The following is a 15168-nucleotide window of genomic DNA, read 5'->3' as shown; positions in this document are numbered from 1 at the left end:
TGCTCCTCCCCCCCCCCCCCGTTAGTTTGCTGCAGCCAGACTGTGGCGTGCACACACACACACACACACACACACAAACACTTATTCAACATTGTACCCTACCAGTTAATTTAATGCCACATAATTACATGGAGTGTGTACTGCTACTTAGGATGATTTCAAAAATAAGGAAATTGAATAACTAAAATCTTAAATAATTTACTTAAGGCCATACTGGCAGAAAGTGGAATAGCAAGGATTTGAAACCATGTTTAACTAAGTCATAACTTCTATATTATTATTCACTATAGAGGTATAAAATATGGTACCTCTCTCTACATAGCTCACAATCTAGTTGGAAGAGACTAAAGCAACATGTTAAGTATGAGAGTAGAAAGAGATATACAGGATAAGGAACAATTACTTTTCACATATGACCAGGCGTTTACCAAGCACATAGGGACTCAATGGACTCAATGGACATGTCAGAAGAGAAAATACCACAACATTTGCACCACAGCTTCTCTTACAAATAGTGCAGGCAGGATCTCCAAGTGTCTCAGGCTTCTCCAAGCCTTTGTTGCTGTTGATAATTAGGTACAGATCAATTTAAATTTTGTTGGAAAAAAACAGAGTTTAAATATTATGGATAATTTTCCATGTTTTTTTTTTCAAAGATTTGCTTTTGGTGTGTTATAGAACATGTTTACCATGTACTGTGTTCTCCCATGAGAGAGAACAAGAAAAATCAATCTAGATTTTCCTAATTCTGCCTATGTCCCCACTTATATATGTTCTCAATATTCATTTTCTTTTGAATCATTAATCTAAAGTCTTGGTTAGCCAGCCAAGGATGTGGATAGGATCCAATGGCTATACTAGATGCAAGCACAGTATTCTTCCTCTGGTAGCCACATTTTGGCTCTAGAAAGTTTCCTGGACCAAAAATTTTAATATCTCCCAGTCTTTTACATTTTCATATGAGGATTAAGATTATAATTATTTATTGTTATTTTCCCTAATTATCAAGATGATTTTTCTTAAAGTGTTTCATTTTTTCTTGTTTATTGGGTATATACCTAGGCATTATTTATCACATGCTATCTCTATGTTTAACCTTTTGGGGAATGGTCATACTGTTTTTACAGCCAACTATACCACTTACTATTCCTACCAGCTATGAATGAAGGGTCTAATTTCCCCCCATCCTGGCTAACACTTGTTATTTTCTTTTTAAATTTATAGCCCATGGCTATGAAGTAGAGTCCCCTTGTGGATCTGCTAATTACTAATGATGCCAACTATCTTTTCATGTGTTTACAGGTCATTTTTATATTTTCTTTGGAAAACTATCTAAAACAATATGCCAATTTTAATTGGGATGTTTGCTGTGATTGGTTTATAAGTGTTCTTTATATTCTGGATATTAATTGTCATAAGATACATGATTTGAAAAATTTATGTCAACCTCCAAGTTGTCTTTTCACTTTCTTGATAGTTTTCTGGAAAATATAATTTTTAAATATTTATGACGTTGAAGGCATATGTATATGCATGTATGTGTGATTGTGTGTGTGTATTAGTTGCATGAACATTAGTTCTCATATCTATGGCACTTATGCCTAACACAAAATCATGGATACATATGCATAGGTTGTCTTACAGTTTTAGCTATTACACTTAGGTCCTTGATCCATTTGGAATTAATTTTATATATATATTCTGTGAGATAGAGGTCCAAGTACAATTTTTACAGCTTTTTTACAACATTTTTTTTACAGTTATACTAGCACTGTTTATTGAAAAGACAATTCTTTCCCCCTTGAATTGTCTTGGAACCCTAGTAGAGAAATCAATTGGTTATAGATATGTTGTTTAAAATCTGTATCCTAATTTGTATTCGTTTGATCTATAGATCTCCCTTTATGCCAGTACAACACTGTTTTGTTTCCTGTGGATAAGAAATAAATTTTAAAATTGAGAAGTGTAACTCCTCTAAATTTGTTCTTTTTCAAAACTCTTGGCTATTTGGGCACTGTTGAAATTCTATGTAAATTTTAACATTGGTATGTCAATTTTTTTCCTTTTTTTAAATTTTGATGAACCTTTATTTTGTTCATTTATTTATAAGCAATGCTGAGAATCAAACCCCGTGCCTCACACATGCTAGGCAAGTGCTCTACCACTGAGCCATAACCCCAGTCTTCTGGTATGTCAATTTTTGAAAAAAAAATATGGAGTTAGGGTTTTGATAAGTACTGCAGTGAATCTGCAGATCAGTTCGGGGAACATTTCCATTATAACAATATTAAATATTCACTATATGAATATGGGATATCTTCCCATTTGTCTTTATCAAAGATGTTTTATACTTTCTGTATACAAGATTTGCACTTCTTTTGTTAAATTTGTTGCTATACATTTTTGATACTTTTGTATTTAGCATTCTTCTTGATGATTTCAAACTATTCAATTTTTTTTTACTTTTTTTTTTTCTTAGTTGTAGACAGACACAATACCCTTATTTTAGTTATGGTTATATGGTGCCGGGGATTGAACCCAGTGCCTCACACATGCTAAGCAAGTGATCTACCCACTGAGCCACAACCCCAGCCCCCCAAACTATCCATTCTTAACAGAGAAATTCACTTAGTTTTTGTACGTTGATCTTGTATGCTGAAATCTTTTTGAACTTATAAGTGCTAACACCTTCTAATGTGTTGAAACCTTAGGATTTTTTTATATACAATATCATAATACTTGCACATACAGATATTGTTTCTTCTTTTTTTTTCAATCTCGATGCTTCTTTTTTAGACCTAACTGTCCCAGCTAGAACCTCTAGTAAAATGTTAGGGTCTGTAAACAAGTCAGGATGGCGCCTGGCATTTTGCCAGAGGGAGTGGTTTGTGAAGTAACACCAGCGAGCCATTAAGTGTGGAGGTTCCTTATTGGTTAACTGCTGTATCTAGTTAATGTTAATTAAGATAAGCTGTGTGGAATGTATATATACCCCTCCTGTCCTACAATGAACGGCTCCCACACCTGCTGTATCAATGTACACAAGTTGCTCGTCACCCCCAGGTTATTCTGCTGCAGCCAGACTGCAGATGTTACATATGTTGGAATGTTACATATTTTTTGGATACATATGCCAATATGTAACATTCCAACATATTGAAAAAAGCATCCTGGTTAATCACTGTCCCAGATGTAAGAATAGCCAAGCTGTAGCTCTGGATATCAGCTGTTATGGATTTGAGTCAAATCATCTTCTTTTTGGTCTGTAGAAATCGCTTTGGTTAGTCTCTCTGGAATCCAAATCGGCTGCTGTTCTCCCTGTGGAAACACACAACAGAACCCCGACTCCAGACAATCACTGGGTCAGGACCTTTCCATTGTCCTGTTAGGCTTATGTACATTTTTTGGATACATATGCCTTTCCGCAGCACTAAGCCCTGATGAATCCAAATTTTAAAAGTTTAGAGTAAAAAGGGTAATTTTAAGTTTATCTTTGGGGGATATATACCCCTTTCCAATTCCCTCTTTTTGTTTTAATAAGTACATTTTAATAGTTTGATGAGCTCTTTCAACTATGCCTTGTCCCTGTGGATTATATGGGATTTTTGTTATGTGAGTAATGCCAAATGATGAGCAAAATTGTTTAAAAGAGGTAGAGGTACAGCCAGGACCATTATCTGTTTTTAACTGTTTTGGAACGCCCACAGTGGCAAAATTTTGTAAGCAATGAGCTATAATGTCTTTAGTTTTTTCTCCAGCATGAAGGGAGCCTATCAAAAATCCGGAAGAAGTATCAACTGTAACATGCAAATATTTTAATTTTCCAAATTTTGACAAGTGTGTGACGTCCATCTGCCAAATATGGTTATTTATCAGTCCTCTAGGATTGACTCCAAGATTAACTTGTGGTAAAGAGGTCACACAATTTTGACATTCTTTTATTATTTGTCTAGTTTGTTCCTTAGTTATTTTAAAAAGCTTTTGTAAAGTATTAGCATTGACATGGAACCTTTTATGAAAATTTATAGCTTCTTCTATCGTGGAGAAAATATGTATGTCATGTGTAGTTTTATCTNAAGTTGTAGTTTGGTTTCATCTTTGTCTTCACTGGCACTGGGATGAAAATAGGAATTCTGACAATGATGCTAAAAAAAATACGTAACATTTCAACAGGTACTTAGAAAACAATTTTTAGAACAATTTACATTATCCTGAACAGAATTATTAAATATAATGAAAAGGAAAGGTGAAAGTAAACAAACAGATCTGTTAACCTCCTATTTGTTCATATATTAAAACAATCCTCAACAGCTGTTTACCCAAATAAATTAAACTATTAAAATCACATGAATAAGAAAAAAAATTCAGATCCATAATCATGAGCGTTCCTCATATATGATATATGGACATACGCACATACAGACATACAACACAAAACAGAAGTGTGTACACGTAACATACAGGAGTACTGCAGCTGCCAAGACTTGCCCTTGTTCATTAATGTCTCTACATAATTTATTATATGTGTTTAAATCTTCATGTTTCCATGGTCTAATGACCTCTCTGCAGCAAGGATTTGCTTGCTCATAAGCCAGTTGATTTATTAATGGCATTGCTTGTTCTGTATCCCCCCAAACTCTGGCAGCTGTTTGAATAAGCCTATCTACAAATTCAGTGTAAGGTTCATTAGCTCCCTGTATTACCTTAGATAATTGACCTTGTAAATCTCCATGTCCTTGTAAAGTCTTCCATGCCCTAACTGCATCTGCAGCAATTTGTGCATATATAGCAGGATCATATTCAATTTGTTGCCGTTGACCCTCATAAGGTCTTTTTCCTAACAACATATCTAGATTTCTTTGAGGGTAACCGGCTGCTGCATTTTGCCTAGCTGTCTCTGTGCAAAATTCCTCATTGGCAACCTTCCATAACAAATATTGTCCTCCATTTAGCACAGATTTATACATGCTAGCCCAATCTGCTGGCATCATGTCCAAGTTGGTAATGGATTCGACCATGCTTACAGTGAAGGGTGCTTGGGGACCATAGGTTGTTACAGCCTCCTTTAACTGCTTCACTGTTTTGAAATCTAGAGCACGGTGAATTCGCTGTCCTCCTGCCTGCTCAAGTACAGGGCATGCTAATCTTTGAGGTCCTGTCTCAGGATCCCATCTATCAACTACCGGGGTTGGGGGCCCCATAGGATATGTTGTCTCTATAGGTGGAGCTGTTGGTTGGACACTTACGCCCTCTGGTGATAGAAAAGTGTTAGTAGCAGCCTCCTGTTGTAACTCTTTTCCTGATAGTTCTTCCTCCTTTAAATTTTCTTCCTCTGTCTCACTAGCTTGAGAGACCTTCTCTTTTACTTGATCTAAAATGTCTTTCTCCATGGTCTGAACCTCTAACAATTTACTTAACACTGTTTCAATTTGTTTTTTACTAATTTCTAATCTACTATAAAGATAACGCTGAGAGCCATAGCCAAGTAGGAATGATGCATGGCATTTTTGGTTGAAAGGTGATGCCAGCAAGCCACTGAGATGATAATGATTATGTTAAGATGTGCATTCAATTGGAGATTAGACCCCTGCTGTCTGCCTCCCACTCCTGCTGTATCAATGTACACAAGTTGCTCCTCACCCCCAGGTTATTTTGCTGCAGTCAGACTGTGGCAGAAATGATTAATAGAAATAGTGAGGATAGCAGCTTGATCTTAGGGCAAAAATCTTTTAACCTTTCACATTTGTGTATGACGTAACTGAGCATTTTCCACAAATGCAACTTATCAGGTAGATGACGTCCCATTTTCTTCCTAAAATGTTGAATATTTAAGTACAAAAAGTTGTTGAATTTTCTCAATGTTTTTTCTGTATTAATTTAGATGATCATGTGATTGATTTTCACGTATTAAAACAAAATGCATTTCTGTGATAAATTCTGTTTGTTTATGAATAATCTGTTTTATATGTTTGTGGTATTTGTATTCCTAATACTGTTTAAGGTCTTTAAGTCTTCATTGAAAAGGGACACTGAGAAGATTTTCTTTTTAAGGATGAGTAGTATTCCATTGTGTATACATAGCACATTGTCTTTCTTCATGTATCCATTGAAGAACACTTCAGTTGATTCCATATATGGGCTGTTGTGAATAGTGCTACAAAAATCTGGGCATTCAGGTATTTTTGCATATACTGATTTCATTTTCCTTATGTGTATGCCCAGAAATAGGATTGCTGGATCATGTGGTAGTTGTATCTATAATTTTTTGAGAATCCTCCATACTGTTTTCTATGACAGCCATACTAATTTACATACTAATTTACTGTACAAACGTTTTGTTTTCTCCACATGATTACCAGCAATTGGTATTTTTTCATTTTTAAATAACTCTTTGTAGTTGTAGATGGAGAGCATGCCTTTATTTTATTTGTCTTTTTTTTAAATGTGATACTAATGATTGAATATGTGCTTGCCTCACATGTGCTAGCCTCACATGTGCTAGGCAAGTGTTCTGCCATTGAGCTATAGCCCCAGCCCACGTTTTTTTTTTTTTATAATAGTCATTCTAACAAGTATAAAGTGATATTTCTTTGTAGTTTTGAGTTGCATTTTTCTGATTACTGGTGACTTTGAGTGTTATTTTTATATGCTCATGCACCAAATTTCGTGTTTTGAGAAATCTCCTAATAAGATTACTGAAGCCAGAGTTGCTAACCAGATGGGTAACAGACCTATAAATGGAATCAAGATGTTTTACATTATAATTCATCTGTTTAATAAAGCTAGAATAGTTATAATGAAATGTTTCCTAAAACCCCACAAGTATTTTAAAGCTTGATAATAGAACAAATGTAAGTTATCAATAACACACAAGTACACACTTCAATTTTGATACAAGAATTAATTTCAAGATTAACTGTAGAAAAAGCACTCTACTATTAATTTAACAGTGGAAAATCAATAGCTTCTATGATAAGAGTAGAAATATATGGGGCCAAGATGAAAAGCAGAAGGTCTTTTGACCTTAGGTAAGTCAAAAAAAAACTTTAAAACAGGATATCTTGTGAAATAGACCTCCAATAATCTTTTCCCTCTGGTCATTATTTTTACAGAGCCACATGAATTTCAAATTAACATTTGAAGAATTAATACCTATCTTCAAACTACAATGTGGCAGCAAGTTTCTACAACTGTACCCAGCATTGTTCCTGACTCTATGACCAATCTTGCTATATTAAATAAGTGCTTGATTTATACCATCCAAAACTTGGCCATATCACAAAGAGCACTGAACATTTCAAATTGGTTCCATTTAAATGGAGTCTTCAAGAAACTTAAGTCAGCCTGGTTCTATAGTCAACCCTGTACTGCAAATGACACTGGAACCACTGGATACATTCTGTTTAATGAATTGGGGACCACAGTGCTGGCAGAAATGCTTGTCTCAGTGGGGCAGGAGGCCAGCATGAACCTGGGCTGTGTGCCTGGAAGACTGAGCAATAAAGGCTGAACAAAGTTATTGATTCATTTTATTTTTAGACACATTAAAAAAACTCACTATAGTTAATGAAGATTAATTAATAAAGATGTTATAATTAGCAAAAACTACAGTCCAATGTTTTCTTTCAGGTGCACATAGCATTTATGTAACCAAGGATAATTAGAACCTCAGTTATAAAAATAACTTTTTAAACTGCAAAATATTTTCTAGTGGAAGTCTATCTGTAGGCTACCACTACTACTCTGATGATTTATATAATCATTAAATTATTATAATCGTACATAACATATTTCATCATTGTTACTTAGATTTCAATTTATCTACAATAAAATGTGTATTTAAAATATCAGTGTTCAGCAAAGTTTCATTTATATCTTGATTATAACACAAAATATACAAACACTATACTAACAAATACATCAACATATATAATAGGAAAACAAAGTAAGGTTGAAGACCAATCAGTGTTAAACAGATACAAAAAGGTGAGAAATATGAAATAGTCTCATTTGTTAAAGATGAATATGCCTAAAAGATTAATGTCAAAAACCTAAATTTATCCCCACAGACCACTTTTCTACATAGCTCTACTGACAGTCTTCAAAGAGCTAAATGGATCAAACAGAATATGACTAAAAGGAAATGGAATTCATTAGTTTGTTCAAAGGAAATGCAGAATAAACAATACTAAAGGCGAACATAAGCATGATCAGTTTGAAAATAAAGTATCATCCAGTTATGCTGTTCAATATATGAAGGGAGACACGAGGGGAAAAACACTGTTGTGATCTGCAGCTGCTTTTCAACCACTTCCATCCTGATAATGCAGAGAAGCAGTACAGGTATTTACTAGATTCCTCAGTAATTTAGCCAGCAGCACCTTTTCCATCCCACAACTCCACATAAACTCATACACTTGACAATAAAGTACAATGAATAGAAGCATCAAGTGCTACAATGGAGGAACATAAATGGAGGTACAGAAGGCAACTATTGCACACTAGACAGCAAAATGTCCTTAGAATCCTCTTAAAGATTGCAAGAATATTTGTAAATTATTTATGGTAACATTCAAATTTTGACTGGACAAGCTGATGTACATCTTGGGGTTTGGGCCTCAGGTCTTCATTTTTTAAAAATTCAGGCCAATTCAATTAATGTCAGTGGAACTGCTTCCTCATATACACCTGCTTTGATGACAGCAAATAGGTTGGAGCTTTACTTGCAGTGATGAGCATGATGATAAACTATCTCTGAAGGAGCATAGATGAAATTGTTAATCATGTGAGTATCCAGAAGCCACCATGGCACTTTTTCAAGGGTTTCTAGTCAAGACTCCAGTGTGATGAAGGAAACAACGTAGAGATTTGCTTAGTTCCTCCTCTGTAGGTCTCAAACAGAAAAAGTTCAGTGAATGGTTATTCATATATCATTATTACTATTATCATATAATTCATTCCTTACAACCACACTAAAAGCAAATAGGTTAGCATATTTATTATTCATTCTTTATAGATAGATAAATTAATGTGGTTCAAAGAATTTAAGTCATATGTACAAAACAGTGCAGCTCTAAACAGCAAACTCTGGACCTCAGTGACCTTAAACCTCTCATTAGGGTCAACTACTTAAACTTTCCTCCATTTTCCAGTGGTGTCAAGGTAGGCCATAAACCTTCAACAATTTTTTTTTAAATATTTTTTTAGTTGGTGATAGACCTTTATTTTATTTATTTGTATGTGGTGCTGAGAATCGAACCCAGTGCCTCACACATGCTAGGCAAGCGCGCTACCACTGAGCCATAACCCAATCACCTCAACAATTTCTTAATGGTTTATTTTGACTAATGGGTAGTTTTAAATTTGGTTAGGTCTTACTTATTTGTTATTCTTCTGTCATTATGGCTTATGGTAATTCAACAAATATTTTGTTGCCCAAAGTGGCAAAGAGATCTGGTAGACATTGTGAGGTATATCCCATGTAAGACAATGCAAGCTCACACGTAAGACAATGCAAGAAGGTTCAGAGGAGAAATAATTGGGTTGTGAAAAATTTAACCCAATCAGTGATTTAATCCTCTGATAGGGATTAACTGAGTGGTAATAGACATGGTAAGGTATGGATGGAGAAGGTGGAAATTAGAGCATAGCTTTGGTATATATATTTTCTTCCTATTGAAATGCCTTGGTGATTTGCCATTTATATTTATAGTAGCACTATCCTTAATAGCTAATAAAAGGAATCATTGATGGATAAAGAAAGTGTGGTAATATACAAGGTAATATTTCTATGTCACAATGGAGAATTAAGTATTGTCATTTGCAATAAAATGGATGGAACTGGAGTATATTATGTTAAATAAAATAAGGAAGACAAACGAAGAAAAGTAACCCATATTCTCTTTCATATGTTCAAGTTAAAAATGTCTACTTGAATGTAGAATAATGACTACTAGAGATTGGGGAGTATATAGAGGGGAAAGGGAGAAAAGGGAAGGAAGAATGGATTTGATCAGTACACACTATATGCCTGTGTTAATATATCACACTGAACCCAATTAATATGTGCAATAAATGTTAATAAAAATAAATATTTAAAGAAATATAACAAGAAATAAGATAACATAATCTAATTATTAAAGAATGAAATAACTATGAAGATTAAGAATACCAGAAATGGCAAGCAATCTTTTGTTTACTAGCACTTCTCAGTGCTAGCTACTGGCCAATTTACTCAATTTGCTGAAAGAATACTAGCATTAGGTTCTCAAATTTGAACATGACATATGAAATTCATTTGGAAAAATAAGAAACCCAGAGTAGTTAAAGCAATCCTTAGCAAGGAAAGTAAAGCAGGAGGCATCACAATACCAGACCTTAAATTGTACTACAGAGCTATAGTAACAAAAACACCATGGTATTGGCACCAAAACAGACATGAAGATTAATGGAACAAAATAGAAGATGCAGAGAAAAACTCATAAAAATACCGTTATCCATTTTAACAAGTTTCATAAACATACATTGGAGAAAAGATAGCATCTTCAACAAACGGTGCTGGGAAAACTGAAAATACATACGTAGTAGAATAAAATTTAACCCCTATCTCTCACCTGCATGGAATTCAACTTAAAGTAGATCAAGGACCTAGGCATTAGACCAGAGACCCTGTGTCTACTAGAAGAAAAAGTAGGCCTAACTCTCCAGCATGTTGGCTTAGGAACCGATTTCCTCACTAAGACTCCTAAAGTACAAGAAGTGAAATAAAAAAAATCAATAAGTGGGAAGGTATCAAACTAAAAAGCTGCTTCACAGCAAAGGAAACAATCAAGAACGTGAAGAGAGACCCTACAGAGTGGGAGGAATCTTTGCCACCTGCACCTCAGATAGAGCATCAATCTCCAGGATATGTAAACTTCTCAAAAAAACTTAATATAAAAACAAACAAATAATGCAGTCAACAAATAGGCATAGGGACTAAGCAGGTACCTTACAGAGAAATATTAATTTATGAAAAATGTTCAATATCTCTAGCAACTAGAGAAATGCAAATTAAAAATACACTGAAATTCCATCTCACTCTCATCAGAAAGGCAATTATCAAGAATATAGGTAACAATACATGTTGGCAAGGATGTGGGAAAAGTGGTACACTCAGATTTTGCTAATGGGAATGCAAATTGGTGAAACCACTCTGGACAGTATTTTAGAGATTCCTTAGAAAGCTTGGAATGAAACTACCATTTGACTCAGTTATCCCACTCCTTGGCATATACCCCAAAGACTTAAAATCAGCATAGTATAGTGACACAGCCACATCAAATTTTATAGCAGCTCATTTCACATTAGAAACGCTATGGAACTAAACTAGGTGCCCTTCAACAGATGAATGGATTAAGAAAATGTGGTATTTATGCACAATGGAATATTACTCAGCCATAAAGAAAGAAATTATGACATTAGCGAATATATTGAACTTATGGCTATCATGCTAAGTGAAATACACCAGCCCCCAAAACCAAAGGCCAAATATTCTCTCTGACATGTGCATACTAACACACAATAGGATGGGTGGGGGAGACTTGAAGTTTATTGGTTAAGACAAAGGGGAATGGAGGAGAAGGGTGGAGGATGGGAATAGGAAAGGCAGTAGAATGAATTGAACATAACTTTCCTGTGTTTATATATTAATGCATGACCAGTGAAACATCACATCATGTATAACCACAAGAATGGGGTTCTACTTAGAATAATTTATATTCCATGTATGTATAATATACTCAAAATATACTCAACTGTCATGTATATCTAAAAAGAACAAAGAAAATGCACATGACACAATACATGACATTAGAGGCTAATATTCTGTTATCAATTTTTATTAAGCCTACAATTAGTACTAACAGAGATATGGTATAAAAAATGACATTTGAAATTGTTAGTAGGTTAGACATATAACTATATGACACATAATCAGATGGCCCCTTGTTTTTATGCAACTTGATTAAATTATATCCCTGCCTTAACTTGTGAAGGACCCAAAAGCTTTCTCTTAATGATTACAGCACCATGAGAAATCAACATGGGTGTAGCAACTACAGACAACCACAGATTTCGAAGTTTAGGAGAAGTTCATTTCATGCTTTAGTATTTGTTTTCTGAATTTTGCTTTTTCAAGATATTGGCACAATGTTATCCCAAATATAATTCTCAAAATGGTACTATCAAAATAAAGAACAATTAGAAAAAGTTGTTCTTCATATCCTAATATCCTTTATAGGCAGAATAGACTGTTAGTCTATGAATAGTTAACTTGCACACAAACATAAGAATAACATGTACATGAGTTTTTATTTCATACTGGCATTTTCACAAAAATCTTGTCTCTAGATGGTAATTTACATCCTTTGTGACACCAATATAACAAATAAGTACTGTTTGAAAAACGTCTATATTGAAATAGCAGACATAACTTCCATTCACATTCCTTTGGCCACTTCAACTCATATGAGAATTCCCATGTTCAATCAGATGGGAAAGTGTAAACTTTGCATTAGGAAAGACCCCAGATTATTGTGAACAGAGACAACCACACTGACTTTTTACAATATTTAATCAAATTCAGTGTACTCTATGCTGCACAATTATTACAGCAATTCAGTATTAGGAGATTGTGTAGGATAAGTATTAAGGCTCTGGAGAATATCTGCTCAGTGTGAAATCCAGGATTTTTTAATAGGTAGGTGGTTGATTTTTGCCTAATTATCCTTTATGTACATCCAAACTGTGATTTTGCAAGGAAAGGATGACAAAAAGAGTATATACCATGCATAACTATTGTGAGGTTTTAGAGTGTGTGTCTGATAAATTTAGAAATAAATATGTCAAAGATATAGTAAATGCATAATTTATTACTATTATTGTTTTGTTATTATTACATGCAAGATTTTGGTACAACATATCTCATTTAATCCCCATGAATACTAATTTTTGAAAGAGATATTTATTTCCTAATTACAGTTACAGTTGAAGTGGCAAATATTCAAGCCAATAAACTGATGTATATAAAGTAGTATGGCTTACGTTATGGCTTAGATGTAGTGTCCGCCAAAAGCTCATGTGTGAAAACAATGCAAGAAGGTTCAGAGAAGAAATGATTGGGTTGAGACATTTAACCCAATCAGTGATTTAATCCTCTTATAAGGATTAAATGAGTGGTAACTGAAGTGATAGGGTGTGGTTGGAGGAGGTGGGGATTAGTTGCTTTGGTGTATATATTTGTATCTGAAGAGTGAAGTCTCTCTCTGCTTCCTGCTCACTGTGATGTGAGCTGCTTATCTCTGCCATACTCTTCTATCATGATGTTCAGCCTCACTTTAAGCCTTGTGGAATAGAGCCTCCCTTCTATGGAGTAAGACCTCTGAAACTGAGCCCTCAAATAAACCTTTCTTCCTCTACAATTTTTCTGGTCAGATTCTTTAGTCACAGAAGTGAAGAAGATTAATAAAACAGCTTACATTTGACAAAGCTGCAATGTGAATATGGACCTACCTGACTACAAACCTTTTCCTTGTTTCCATAGCCATTTCCATTTACTGATACTCTGCTGTTTAATAATTATGTGTGGAATGTATTTTAATTTAATATTGATGATTTCCTTAGCTATAATATAGGATCTATCAAGTTATAAAAAAATATGCTTAATTGCCAATATGTATAAGCCCTCCATTTCATAGTTGTCATTTGCAAAGTTTGGTCATAAGCACACAGGACAGATTTTCTTGCCTCTAAAGAATGCTAGAGCTCTGATCCTGCAGGGATGGTACCTGAAAAAATTTCTCTCCATCTCTTCATAATTTTTCCCCTGGTGTTCCAACAGCTTAAATGTCTGTTTAATTTTATTTTTCTAAAATGATGTCTTATATTCAATAAAATCCATGTTAATAAAGGCCTCCTTTGTGGAGAAGTAAGGATTTATGAACATTTATTTCCCCTGCTTATATCACCAATATTCAGTCTTATACAAAGCATATATTATATTTCAAATATGGCATATATATATATATATATATATATATATATATATATATATATATATCACATATAAATGTTATACATCACAAATAACATATCAATTTCAAAATCAACTTAAATTCACTGTTGTTTTGATTGTTGTCATGTAGTAGTTATTAATATCATTCATAAATTTATTCATTCAACAAATAAAATACCTATTCTGACCTTTTTCTTTTGATGTGGTACTGAGGACTAAACCCAAGGGCACACACATATATATATGGAATCTACATATTACAAAGATCCCTCAAGTGATGTTTGTATGGAATAAAATGAAAAACCTATGGGTTTTTGTCCAATTTGCAAGATATTAGAGCATTTCTTTTAGTCCCCTTTTTAGCTGCTGTGACCAAAAGAGCTGATGAGAACAATTTTAGAAGAGAAAAAGTTTATTTTGTAACTCACAGTTTCAGATATTGTAGTACATAAAGAGCCGACTCCATTCATCAGGCCTACAGGTGAAGCTGAACATCATAGTGGAAGAGTGGGGTGGAAGAGAGCAGCTCAAGACATGATAAGGAAGCAGAAAGAGAAAATCTGCTTTCTAAAATATATACCCCAGGAGACGGGAAGATGGCGGCGAGGGGAGTGCATTACCCCCGTGTGCTGCTTCACTGTGTGGGAGTATGACAAGTCAGGACGGCTAAAGGATATCTTGTTAGGAATTTCCAGCAATAGTGGGGTGCTCCGGAACCTGGAGGAAGGATTTCCATCGCATGAGGATCTGCTACGGGGACTCAAACGCGAGAGGTTTGTCGCACGGAGGGTAACACGGCTTATTCAGCAAATCGCCCCGCAGCTAGAGTCTGCAGCGCGCGCTGGGATAGAGACGCAGGGTTACAGCGCTGCAGTTTCTGCCAGCCGTGCAAGCACCGTACTCAGGGCTGAATTCTGGGTTCGAGACGGGGGAAAGGAAGCGGTCCATCTCGGTTCTCCACACCGGTCAGACCACAGAGGAGGCCAGCAGCCACCATGATGGTAAACTGACGTCACCTACCCTGTTTTAGACTGACCGCAGCTCATTCAGCCATAGGTCAGGTAATTTCAGGCTGCAATTCACCTGCGGCTTGCAGACAGATTGCTAGGGTTCAG

The sequence above is a fragment of the Marmota marmota genome, unplaced genomic scaffold (genome assembly GCF_001458135.2).
Source record: "Marmota marmota marmota unplaced genomic scaffold, marMar, whole genome shotgun sequence".
NCBI lineage: Eukaryota > Metazoa > Chordata > Mammalia > Rodentia > Sciuridae > Marmota > Marmota marmota.
Note: the sequence above shows the minus strand (reverse complement) of the source record.